Source organism: Tympanuchus pallidicinctus, unplaced genomic scaffold (assembly GCF_026119805.1).
Source record: "Tympanuchus pallidicinctus isolate F22 unplaced genomic scaffold, pur_lepc_1.0 scaffold3, whole genome shotgun sequence".
Lineage (NCBI taxonomy): Eukaryota > Metazoa > Chordata > Aves > Galliformes > Phasianidae > Tympanuchus > Tympanuchus pallidicinctus.
Window position 1 is genome coordinate 80,941,022 of NW_026294747.1, and position 13,720 is coordinate 80,954,741.

Sequence of the window (13,720 nt, forward strand, 5' to 3'; positions counted from 1 at the left end):
AATATTGTCAGTATTACACTTAATCCATCCTTTTACTGCTAATGAGAAGAAAGAATCTTTAATGGCTTCTTTATTGAAATCTAGCAAGATCAAAAAGCCTAACATAACAAAATACATGCTTGAGCTTTGGTCCAAGAAGAAAGCCCTATCACAACTCTTACCAAACAGCAAATGTTGATTTTTTTTATTTTTTATTTTTTAAGTGCAAAATGTAAAGATAACAAGGTAAATATTCCCTAGAAAGTTGTACATTCAGCATTCTTTAAGGCTAGGAGAAGGGAGGTTGCTGACTCTTCCCTGAAGTCTTATTTTGAGTCTTCACCGTTCAAAACTGTTCACCAAGAAACTCATGAAACCAGTCTGCAAACTGCTCACAAGCAACCCTCTGCATGAGGCAAAAAACTTGTAGCTGAACTCTCTTGACTAGTTATGATTAGATGCATCAGACACATTATATTATTGTGTTGGGTTTTATGGTTTTTTTTGTTGTTGTTGTTTCTTTTTCTGCAGTTAAGCTTTCACTTAGTTATTAATTTTAGGATTCAGAGTAAAGTTACTCTTGATCTTCACAGCAGGCCCCTGACATATGGTACAAATGAGCACATCTTCCAGGAAAAAAACTGTGAAGCCAAGATATTATTCTTGACTCAAAAAGCCATCACTACAGTACTGTAAGTAATGAAGTAAAATCTAGTTATGGGTAAGTAACAAGGAGAACAGCAAGGTAGTGATGCTACTGCAGCTCCTTGTTGTATTCTTATCCCGGCTCACTTATATCTCTTGCATTTGTTTTTTCCTTACCTGTTGAACTGTGAGATCTTTGGAGCTACACTGTGTTTGATGTATTGTCAGAGTAAGCTCAACCTGGGGCCATGCAAATATTAAATTTACAGCCCATTAACACTCATGAGCATTTTCTGCAAAGGACACATAAAGGAAGATGACTACAGCTGAGAGGAAATCTTCCCTGTTCATTAATTTAGTTTGTTTTTTGTTTGTTTGTTTGTTTTTTAAAGCAAGAAACTTTCTTAGTGGAAGAAAGTGGAAAAGCTTAAGCATCGTGGTTGACACATTAAAAGTAAAGCTAGTACAGAAAGGTGACTAGATGACCTCAGGTAGGATAGCATTATCTCATTGTATACTTGAATGCTCTTGCTTTCTATTCTCAACAGTAGAGAGTGTAAAGCTCCTTTCTGCAATTTTTTTTAGCTGCAGTCTCAGTGGTCATGCTTTAAGGTGAGCAGGTAATAATTATGCTGCAGAATAGAAAAGCAACTGTTAAGATTACTTTTTTTACACAATTTCTAATGGTTATGTACTAGTCCTCGGGTCTGAGGGAGCCCAGTTCAGTCCCATCTCAAAGTGCCAATAACACACAAGCCAAAATAACAAATTTCTTGGGATACATGAAAACAAAAATCAAGGAACACATATCAGAGGGAAAATGACAGCTTTGCTGACCTTTTCTTCACTGATGTGTTGCTAGCAATCTTTGATTCCATGAATGTGAAAAAAATCAAGTGCAAAATGTTACAGATTATTGCTGAAATATTTATGAATGTGAAAACGTAATGATAAAGTTTAGGATGTTGTTATCATCATGAGTAATGCTATGTATACGACCTCTCTGCACAGCTTACTAAGTGCCACTGGAATTTCAGCTCAAAAATTATTCATCCTGGCAGAAGGTCATGCCATCTCAATGGGTTAAGTCACAAATTTCCCACAGAGCATATGGGCACGTGTTTGGATTGAAGGAAACAACCCCCTCCCAAAAGTTAATGATGGAGGTTGTTACAAGGTCTAAGCAAAGCAATTATTTTTAAACTACAAGCTAACAAAGCATTCCCTTTGTTTGTTTTTCTCCAGGTTGTCCTTGACTTTCAGAGCTGGAAGACAGCTGCAGGCAGGAGAGCAGCCAAGCTCACCAGGGAGGAACTGGAATTAGTCTCAACCCTTCTGAATAGTTCAGGGAGGCTCATATACAGTCTTTCCAAGGCTTCACTGGGGAATAAGGCACCCATACATATTTTTTTAAAACACGATTTGCCCCAGAGTTCACCTATTAAATCAAAGGCAACTCCTAGTGGAGAAGAAGCAGGAAATGAGAGCAGAGGGAAAGATAAGGTTATAAAGGAAACTTTGGAGGCAACAACATGAGCAGCCAATAACTGGGACCACATCTGCCTAATGGAAAACCAGTATCTAAGATTTACCTTTCCCAGGCAGAGTGCAAGAACAAAGGGAAAACTCAAATGCTTGGATATAGAGTGGAACTGGGAACATGCATTTTTCAACATGTGCACACAGGCACCCAGAAAGGAGAGGAGGCTACTTCCTGTAACCAGAAATGGGAGCAAGTAGGAAGAGAGAATCATTCCAGTATGCGGGAAAGAGCCAGACTGGTGAACCTCATGAGTTGTGTGAACCCTTTACTGTGCATAGAAATAATGCTCTGTTGGAAATAAACTGTTTTATTTTCATGTCTTATGTAGTTAACTGCTGGGGTCATCACACTTAGTCAATAAAAATGTGTGTATGATCCCAAAAATCCACCATGAGAAGACTCAAATCAAGCAGAGTTGCACTAGGTGAAATACAGACTTGCTTCACTCCCTGGCAGATGAATGGATGTACCACATGGACTCCTGTTCCAGCCTCTGCATCAGACAAAACAGTGTTCACAAGCAGCTTGAGACCCATCTCTCAGACTGTGGGTTCTGACTGTATCTGAAAGAAACTGCTAGCTCAGCTCCGGCAATGGTTGTACACTGTTTGTTTGCACCTCCTGACACTCCTGGGACCGCACCATCCCCCACTGCCAGCCTTGCTAGAAAGAAGGATGACACACAGAACAGATCCCCAGGCTGCTCATGGCAGTGCCACTCCACAAAGTCCTCTGCCAGACCTAGGGCAAAGAGACAGAAATCCAGAAAAGAGAGGGAAACAGAATCACGGAATCACAGAATTGTAGGGGTTGGAAGGGACCCCCAGAGATCATCGAGTCCAACCCCCAGGTGGGAAACGGGATCCTGGAAGTAGTAAGCACAAAAAAAAAAAAAAAAAAAAAAAAAAAAGAGGGAAGAAAGGAGTAATGAGGAGAGCAGGGAAGGTTGTGTGAAGGGGGACAAAAAAAGAAAGCATTCCACCTTCACACTGCAATCCTCTTCTTTATCTCCCACCTGTTTCATTTCAAGCATTGCAGTTTTTCTGTGACACAGAATAGCCAATATAATCCCCTTACTCCTTTGCAGCCTCAAGCATAATACCTGAGATCTGCATTATTTTTTATTTTTTATTTTTTTGTCATCAAAGAACAACTGAAAATATGAACCACACTAAGAAAAAATGAGTAGTGTAGGATTGGTATTTTGATGCAATAATCTTGGAAAATGCCTAAGGTTTCACACTGGCTTTTCAGTCACTTCCCACTGACACTGAGTTTATGACCTTCAGGCAAGAAAACCTTTTGTAATAACTCAATTTTTTTTTTCCTTCAGCAGATTTCTGATATGCATAGAGATGAACTGTTCAATGTGGAAGTAACCTACACTAGGGGCACCTAGGAAACGAACAGGATGGTACATATGCACACATGCAGAATGCAGTGCTGAGATTGGATTGTTCAGGTTGAATATCATAATTCAGTGATTCTCAGTGCTCCATTTCAAAATTGATTGACTAAGCAGTCAGAAATCTACCTTCAGCTATTTTGATATAAATCTAGCTAATTTTGATATGCTGTATATAGTTAATCCAAACATGAAGGTAGATAGCAAGTGGAAATTTCTGCAAGACTTCACCCAAGAATACATCCGGCCTACACAAACATCATGTAATTTAAAAAGTTGACTAATATTAAGTTACAATGCCCATAAAAGAGATTTTTTTATTCATTTCTATGATCTTTAAATTCAAAATGTCAACTGCTGTATCTCAGATTGCGCTCTCTTACCAGAATGAATTACATTCTTAACTTCCAACAGATAAAAGTTTACTTTTATGAAATTATTTCCTACTGACTTAATGAATTTGGGAATAAAAAAATTCAAAGATGGTCTTTATTTGCAGACTCCTAAAAATATGTATTACAAGTATATAAAATGCTTTTAATTGCACCCCTTCAAAATTCCAATTCAAAAATTTATTTTTCCTTGGTGTAAGGAGGGAACAGCTGCACATCAGCATTAATATCAAGTGAATCTTATCCTAACAAAATGAGCAGATTTAAACAGTGTCCCATTTCAGTGTGAGTTGGTTAGAAGGAAAAAAAGCAAAGTTCTGCTCTTTATTCTAATACAGCAATTTTGGTCATATAAAATCCACTACATTTGGCACATATGGTGTCAAAGAAATGCTACTGACAAAAGCAGATGCTGTACAAGCTGATGCAAAGCAAACACAGTGAAGATATTGCTGTGTATTCCTTAAACAAAACAAGCCACATCTCAGAAGCAAAGATATTTACTATTAACTTATTGAAAGATTTGTAGCAGTAAACTGATAGAATTCTGAGCACTGTATGCCTAAGGGAGGTTTTGTTGGCTTGAATAGATTTATTCCCAACTGGTACCAGCTTAAGTGAAAGAACCAAGATCCGTATGTAGACCTTCTGCTGGTTAACTAAAAACCTCAGGTAAAATTGTATGACAGCATTCCTCATATTTCCTCCCCCCTAAGATGTTGATCAAATATGATCAAATGCACTGGAAGATACTTCATCTTATTCACATATTCTCCTATCATCTTATGCAAGACCCTAAAAAAAAGTTGCATTAAGTCTTTCTCTGTGCTTGGATAACAAACATGAACTATTTTTAAGGTGTGCTCAAGGACAGTTCTGCTCATTTCAGACTTCTTTTTGTTCAGGCTTTGCAGTATTCAACCAAAATTGTTATGCAGGACACTAACAGCTATTGAAAATTTCATAACATTCGTCCTTGAATCACAGGAGAGAGTAGAAGCACAAGTTTGATAACTTTGTTTTAAACTATATTAATGCTACAGTTTTGTTTTGTTTTTCAAAGTGTAATTCATTTCTGACTTATTTGTGGTGACTTGCAGAGTGGTTAATTACTGCTTGGAGGCAAAAATTGCAGCACAGAGGTCATTAAAACAGAAAGATTTAGGGAGTGCAAAAAAAGTCAGTTTTTTAGAACTAGTTAATTTGTCCAGAAGGGGATACATTTTTATAGCATGCATAAAGCAGAAATATTTATCTTGAAGCAAAACCACAGTATTTTCCTTTCTGTTTTTAGAACCAACCATTTGGTTGCTCTGCAATATTGTTAGACAGATATTTCTTTGTTACTAGTTTTTATTACAATACTTTCCCTGCTATTAAATTTGGAAATATTCAGGTTACTTCTCAGCTGTCCCTAGGACCCCACTGATTATATATGAAGAAAACATCTCACTATTTCAATGAAAAAACCCTAAATAATTTTATTGGGTTAATTACATTTATTCATATATTGTTTACAAATAGTTTTTATTGCATTAGCTTCATATTCCCTCTAACTAGTCTCAAATTTGATACTATGTTAATTTAGGACATCCTGTTTGACCACCTGTTTCCCATGGGTTTTATTGAAAGATTGCAGAAACATGAGCACCTCATGAAATGTGGTCAAAAACAATGCAATAGGTTTTTAGGTGAACAGCCCAGCCAAATCACAAACCAAGCAAATAAAGACTATCTGATTAGGAAGAGGATTTGTTTTCACCATCAGAAGCCAAGACACTGCTCTTCTGAAATCTGACAAAATACAGGAACAACAAGGAGCATGCTGTTACAGGTTAGTTAAAGGACACCAAGGAAAAAGTACTGTCTGAAATGTGTTGGAATCCAAGCAGCTTATTTTTTAATGGGAAACACAAAGACCCATGTTTCTGGGAGAAAAACAGAGGTGCTGAATTTTGAGAATTTAATGTGAAAAATGTGTTCCTGATTTAAGTGCTCAGACTCTCACCCAGAAAAAAAGAAACTCGTAATGGATATTTATCTTTGCAGTTGAACTGTATGCAATTAAGACGGTCTAACATTTTTCTCCCCAGCGCACACACAAGGCACTTTTCTCCATCTTCTTCTGCTTAATCCAAAGTTTAAATCAAGACAGCTTGTAATGGCATCTCGCCCTAGCCTTGTCCCAGAGCAGTTATTTGGTTTCTTGATGTCTCAACATTGTAAATTTTATTAGTTCCATGAATTTCAGTTCAGGTCTTTATAGAGAACTGCATTCGAAAAGGCTCTGAGGTAGATTTTGCTTTAATAATTACCACTCCCATAAGAACAGATATGTACTTATACATGCACACTTTCTGTATTGCTAGGAGCTTTACCACTGCTGGCACAGGCTTCAGTCACCTATGTTTTATGTGTGCCGAGCAAGTTGCACATGTTGTGATTGTGTGGCTCAGCACCCTACAGTCATTCACTCTCCCTTCCCCAGTGGGTTGAGGGAGAGAATAAAAAAACCAAAAAAATAGAATTTGAGTTGAGATAAAACTATTTACTGAAATAGAAAAAAGGAAAAAGGTAACAGTTATGACAGTACGCCATATACATTCATGTATATATATGTGATGCACAAGGAATTGCTCACCACACCCCAGCCAGTGCCCAACTTACTCCCAAGCAGCAGAAAAGAGCAAGAAGTATTCCTACCCCCTTCAAAACTCTCCTGGCACATGCCATATGGTATGGAATTTCCCTTTGGCCAGTTTAAGTCAGCTGTTCTAGGTCTGCACCCTCCCTGCTCCTTGGGCCCTCCACCAAGAATGGCCTTGGCTCTGTACAGCACTGCTTAGCAGAAACTGTAAACATCACTGTTACCAACATTGAACCAAAACAGCATTGTACTAGACACTCTGAAGACTAAGACATAAATATTCCATGAGTCGAAAAACTCAGCAATATTCAGGAAATGTAGGCAAACGCACACTGATGGCTTCCAGTTCTTAGAATTATTTTATTCCCTATACTCCAGAGGTGCTGTGACTTGCAAGGATAAAAAGAAAAGCAGCCCTCCACTACCTCTATGGGACCACGTGTCGGGGACATGGAGGAGCTGGGCATGCTAGAACGAGACAGAACCCCTCCAGCCTACACACGTTCCTTCAAGAAGGCAGGAGATGATTTTACCTCTCTGTCTGAGAGGCTGTGCCAGTTAGGGGAAGATTTATTTTCCAGTGTAAGCTCTACGGGTCTCCCCTGGATTCTGTATCGTTACCTTGCTCTTGGTCCATTGCTTCAGCACAACTTCAGAGAAGAGTTCATGTTTCAGGGAATACTGAGTGAACATTCAACAGCAGGACCATTTCATTCACCATCACAGTGATTAATCATAAGACATAGACAGGACACAAACCCTGGGCAAGGTCATCTTGTGAGTATTCATAAACAGGCACTAGAGCCAAATTTGCAAGCTGTTCCTGCAACCACAGTCACAGCTCCATCACCTAATCTTATAAAAGATCTGATTTAATTTCCAAAGGCTCCCAGGGCTCAGATTCTCAACCTACCTCCTACTATATGTACATTTACAACTGCTTTTTCCTCATCCATTGTACAATTAACAAATGTACAGTTAGAAGAGTGGCATAGTTAAGACGCTATTTTACAGGTTTATAGTTAAAAAAGATTATTGTAGTAGAAAGAGACAATCAAAAAATGAAATGCTCACCTGTGTCCTAGGCTCACAGTAGAAAACTCCAAAAGGAAGGATCTCCAGAAAGAGGCCCTTCCTCAGTGGCAGTCAGCCCTTAAATGGGTCTAGGAGAGGTGCAGCCAGGCTCCACCCCTTCTGGTCACACAGCTGAATTGCCTTCACCTGTGCTCCCAGGGCTGACCCAGTCCTTGCCTCAGGTGATCAATCAGTGGTTCAGGCCATGACTCAACAGTTCCCATACATCCATTTTTTGAAAGCTGAAGCTAGGAATGCAAAGGTTATTCACTTCCAAAACTCTCTCTATATGGAAGAGCCTACAGTGTCTCTGATGATGAATAGCACCAAGCTGGTATGCAAATTTGCTAAATGTAACCAAGGAAACAGACCTTACTAATATCATACGCTTCTCAGAGCATTTGCTGGAAGCAGAATAGCATCTCTACTACTAGCATAGTGTCACTCACCTCTGAGAATGCAGTGTAAAAGTAATTACTTACATACAATGAGGAATAAAATAAAAATATGTTGTATGTAAATATAGCCAGAAGATCATCTCAATAAATGGATCGATTTGATCAGAAGGCTAGTGGAGCAGAATAGCAGTTTTGAATTCCAGTGAAAAAGCAGTGTACGTACCCAGAAAGTACAGCACTATTCAGGCTATCTTGGCACAGAACTGTTGGTAACAGGCACCTAACAATGTGAATGGATTTATCATGACATGGGCTGGACCATGCAGGAACAATCACTGTGCACTTGAACAGTTAGAGCAATCTTACTGTATGTCTTTTGTGAGCATTGGCACTGTGTTTAAAAAAAAAATAGAAAAAAGAAAAGAAAAAAGAAAAGGATCCTGAGGCCTTTATACATTAAGTTGAGGGCCTGACTAGATGATCTGTGAGTTAACTAGGAGGTCTGAGGCTGCTCTGGTGTGCAAAGTCCCCCATGTAATACCAAGAGGAGTGCTTGCTGAAGGTGTTTCTGGGACATGAATTGGGAACATGATTTGTGGAGGAACTTTGAAAGAGATGAAGGTTAAGCCTGGGTGTGGGTGATGCTCATGGGCTCTATGGATGCAGCATACCTCTCTTGTGGTACTGTTCCTCAGGTTCTACTTTGCCCACCCCAGCACCAGACACAGGAGACAGTAGTCCTCTTCCAGCTTAACTTACTCCAGCAAAGCCATATCAACACAGAAAGACAATGGGATGCACCTGACCTGTGAAGAGAGAAGAATTCTTTCCTCCTGGGGAAATCCATACAACAAACATGATGTAAGTGTGAGCTGATGAACACATCAACACACAGTTCTTGCATGGCATCAGCACAGTGGGAAGGGAGCTATGGTGGAGCCAGCAAACTTAGAGGAGAAGATCTGAGTCATCTGTGTGTTGCAGATTCTTGGGATGGTTAGATGAGCCATAATTTAATTAGAAAAATTGATAATTTGAAAAAATAATAATCATCAGGCAGGTGATCAGGCTGTGGAACGGGCTGACCAGGAAGTGGTTGAATCACCATCATCCCTGGAGGTGTTCAAGAAACATTTAGATGTTTTACTGAGGGACATGGTTTAGTGGGAAATATTGGTGATAGGTGGACGGTTAGACTGGATGATCTTGGAGGTCTTTTCCAACCTTGGTGATTCTATAATTACATGATCTTATTTTCTTTCTACCCCGGTATTCATTTCCTATCCCTCTGGTTTCTTTCTTAGATTTCAAACCCAAGTCTTCACTGTGCTGATGCTAAACATGAATGATTCAAAGAAAAGTTTCAGACAGAAGAAAATTTTTAGCTTTTTCCTTCTTGTTATATAGACTGTAATATAAATAATTTAAGAATATATATATGAACAGTTTATGAATAAGTGAAGGAATAAATATATCACAGGATCGTACCAGATAATGAATGGAAACATTTCAGCTTTACAAGTGAATTTCAAAAATATTTGGCAGTCCAGTGCATTTTGTGAAAAATGCAAAACTCAGATATCCACCCAAGATTTCTGGACATTTATCTAACGCATCCCAGAATGCTAATGGTAGGAAATGTCCAGGAAAAAAAAAAGTCTTTGTATGGTTTCCAGTATTTTCTAACATCCTTTAGAGCAGCAGTGCCCAAAACATACCTGTGGTATTTTGGTAATTCCACTTTTGCTGCCACAGATTCCACATAGTGCCAACATGTGCAAAAAAGTAAAATTAAACACCATTCCTAACCTCAAAAAAACTTCATATTTGAATCATTTATGCTTCAGGGAAGGGCTCAAGTTAATTGGTATTTTCTGTGAAGTGTCTCATTTATCTTTACTTATGATTCCTCCACAGCTTTTGTAACAACTCCAATGCACTTTGTACAAGCTGGACTTGTTGCACTGGTATTTTTCACTGTTTAGAGAAACATATTATGCTTTCTCAATTCCTTTTCTAAACGGGATATTATGCAGGACTTTCTTATGCAGGTAGGTACCTTGTACTTTGGGATGACCAGTAGGTCCTTATTCCTAAGCCTATAAAGCCTATATACAAGCCTAGCAATAATGAAGATTTTCAAATGTCTAGTGATAGATATCAAACACTTTGGAATGCAGTGGATACTGTGTAGAATTCAGCACAGTCCAGACACTGTGTGTCAGTGTTATATGTTTGTTTGATTTGTGAAGTCAACGTGGGTCCAAGTTATGACAAAAATCATCAGAGGACATCACAATGTTATCAAGTCAAAGAAAGTTTGGGTGAATACTGGATGCAGGTGGAAGTTCCATTGGAAACCCTCATCCATGAGGAGGTATGGGAAAAGTACAAGAAAGGTGGTATATTAGCTAGAGAGAACATATCAGCTGTTTGAGATCCAGGTTGTTCTGTGATAGTGTAAGAAGCGTAGTAATAACCCAATTAGCACTGACAATAAAATGAAGAATTCTGGATAAAAATGTACCTCCAATATTATTGTCACAAAAAAGTAAAATAAAATAAAATGAAGTCAAGCAATTTTCAAATAGTAGGCAGGTATACACTTCAGCAGGTTAAACAGACAAAGACTATTTAGTTAAGAAAATTATGGCAGATGTATAAAACAATGTATGATACAGGCAAGTCTCCTATTTCTTTTTTCTCCTAATTTACCATCAGCCAAGAACAAAATGTAACCAAAGAAATCTTAAAGGGCAAAACAGTAAAAAGAGATAAATAATAATAATAATATTTATAATATAATAATATAGTATTTATAATATAATAATAATAGTATTTTTCACATCTATAACATCCTTCCTTGACTAATTTCAGATCACACTAATGAGGTAAGGCCTCAGATTTACACTTGATAAGACTCAGAAGTAGGTGATATGGAAAGATCATAAAGAAAGTTTGTGCTGTAGTTGAGAGAAGAACCTACTGTATTTTCACAGGCTCTAGACAATTTAGAATTGAACTATATAGTTGTTACAGGGCATTGTTAAAATAAATGATGTAGAACTTTTGTGTATGCAGTAAGATTTTTACATAAACAGTAAATCAGAAGGTAAACTCAATATATGCTTTTGTGGTAGCACATACATGATTTTAATTGCATGTGTATCATAGCAAGAGAGCTAGGAAATCCCCTAAGGAATCAGGCCAAAAGGATGAATCCTATGGAATTAAATACTTTATAATAATATCCATAAATACAAGCTGTGTGACTCATTCACAAAAAATAAAAAAATAAAAAAAAAATAAACACATTGAATTATCAATAAATTTTCATCACATAAAGATACTGTGGAAGAGTGACACTGGAAAACAAGCAAAATATCTCAGTTGTTTCCTTTTTCCCAGATGCTAAAAGAAAGAATTGTTTTCTTGTGGAAGCAAAAATTATATTTTGTCTGGAAATAATTTAAGCTTTGGTGACACAACATATGTTTCAAGCCCAATTTAGTACTGGTACTGTCCTTACTGGTAAAGAAGCTACTAAGGAAGAAATTAAAGTGTGTAATTAATGTTACAACATTACATTAACACATAAATAATTTCTCTGGCAGGTCATACGATTCACATGCATATTTTATTAAACTGTAAGAAATAATTTTCTCTGTGACCCTGATCTTCCTGCATGCTTTGAAGTTTGAAAGCCAGCAGTATAGCCTATAAGTTTAAAGAAATTTAGAAAGAATTGTGAAGTTAAAAGGTACTTTTGATGTTTGTTCTTTCTCTTCTATCGCAAGGGCATTCGATTCAGAAGTAGAAAACATTAATGCCTAAGAAATTTCCATGGCAATCATGCTCATTTAACTCTTTCTAATCACATAATATAAAAGACTGGAGAGAGCTATTCACTGAGCAGAGGCACAAAGATAACACTAGGAATTTCCTGTTTCAGTTTCCACCAAGACTTCTCTCACTGTCCCTCCACAAATTGCAAGCAGTTACCCCTTGCACTGAAAATAGCTGCCAGACAACATGGCAGCTTTTCACATGGCCATGGCTGAATTTAGAGAACATCCTTCTGCCTCAGAAGTATAACTAGTCTCTGATCGCAGAAGAATGTCAGATTGCCAGGTATCCCAGGCTCCTTTGTCCAAACATCCCCACCATCCGAATGGTTGCATCCACCAATGCACTGGGCTGCAGTGGGCACATCTCTATGGTGTAATGGTGACATGCAGTGGACAGGAAGAATTTTAATTTCTTTCATTCAAAGTAACTTGCAAGTTATGGGGCAAGGATGACTGGGCTATGAATATCTTGCCTTTATCTTACTCGTTCTCATCACTCGTTAAGTTTCACAGGAGCTGAGTCTGTTTTCTGGCACATAACTGGGGGAAAAGTACAATGCAATTAAGTGGTAATTACTGAAGTTAATGGTAATTTCCCAAAGGAAAGACTTTCATTTTACAGTGGCTACATCCATATACACTCACAACAAATCTGACCAGTACAACCAGTCTACCACAGAGTAAATACCTCAGGGCAAATATTTCCTCTTCTACTGTGGCAAAGCCAAAGCCTCAAACTAACAATTGATTTGATTTTTTTGTAGTTATTCTTGGAAGTATTCTCAGTTTTGAGTTGAGAAGACAAATGCAAGTAGTGAACATAAATGTTTCAAGGGAGGACTTCAGATAGCAAAAAGTTAGAAAAAAAAAATTAAATATCTTAGCAAAGGTTATAAGCCCAGCTCTACCCCTTCCCCTGAGCACAAGCATTTCAAGCAGTCCCACCCACCTTGTACAGTTAAGTGCAATTCCCTTTAACATTGCAGAGTAAGAATTTATAGGGGTCATGGGTTATCCTTCTCAATACTGAACTCCATCTAGTACCTACAGAAAACAAGAAACACACCCACAGGCTCTGGAAATAATCCCTACATATATAGCATGAGATTGTGAAATGCACATTTAAATCAATTACTCGTAATAATAATTTCATAAAGCAGATTTCTCAGAAGTATTGATTTAAATTCCTGCTGAACTGTTAAATGAAATTACCTGGCCACCAAAGATGAAGCTTCCAGTCTCCCAGTTGGTGCAACAGTCTCTGTTCGCCAGCTGTATTGTAATAACTGAAAAGTTAACATCTCTGACTTCATAATTATTTGAATTTTAATGAACGAGATGAATGAAATCTTTCTGCTTAGCTGCTTACAATGTGAACCAGCCTGCATTCCTGAAAGATAAGAAATAAAAAGATTATGCTTATTCAACAGCTTTTCTGTGTGGAGACATAGGGAGGAAAAGAAGCCAGGTTTCTTTGGAATTCAAACTCATTATTAAAAAAAAAAAAAGAAGGGAAAAAAAAAGATAATGGTAATTACTGAATATGAGTTGTTGAATTAATTAGTGACTTTGCAAACATATCCAAAATGAGAACATGGGTCTTTTACCATGTCCAGGGACTGTGTGCTTTGCTAAAGGGTGGCCTGCCTGGATGTTCCAGCACATGCATGTATATATTCATCAGCACATAATTCCCTTGTAATCACACTGCTCCAAAAACACAGTTGAAAGAGCATGAAAGAACACATAATTTCTGCCAGCTTTCATTCTTTTCTCCTTGTTGCCGAAG

General features: G+C 37.8%; 1 long non-coding RNA gene across 1 annotated transcript in view; it reads right to left on the bottom strand.

Annotated features, from left to right (window-relative positions):
• LOC128086773 (uncharacterized) overlaps positions 1-13,408 on the bottom strand; it is an 88,683-nt gene extending 75,275 nt beyond the window's left edge. Inside the window, exon 1 of the long non-coding RNA XR_008209530.1 lies at positions 13,144-13,408. This is a non-coding gene — a long non-coding RNA (uncharacterized LOC128086773). The remainder of the gene's footprint in view (positions 1-13,143) is intronic.
• Positions 13,409-13,720: the final 312 nt, after the last annotated feature.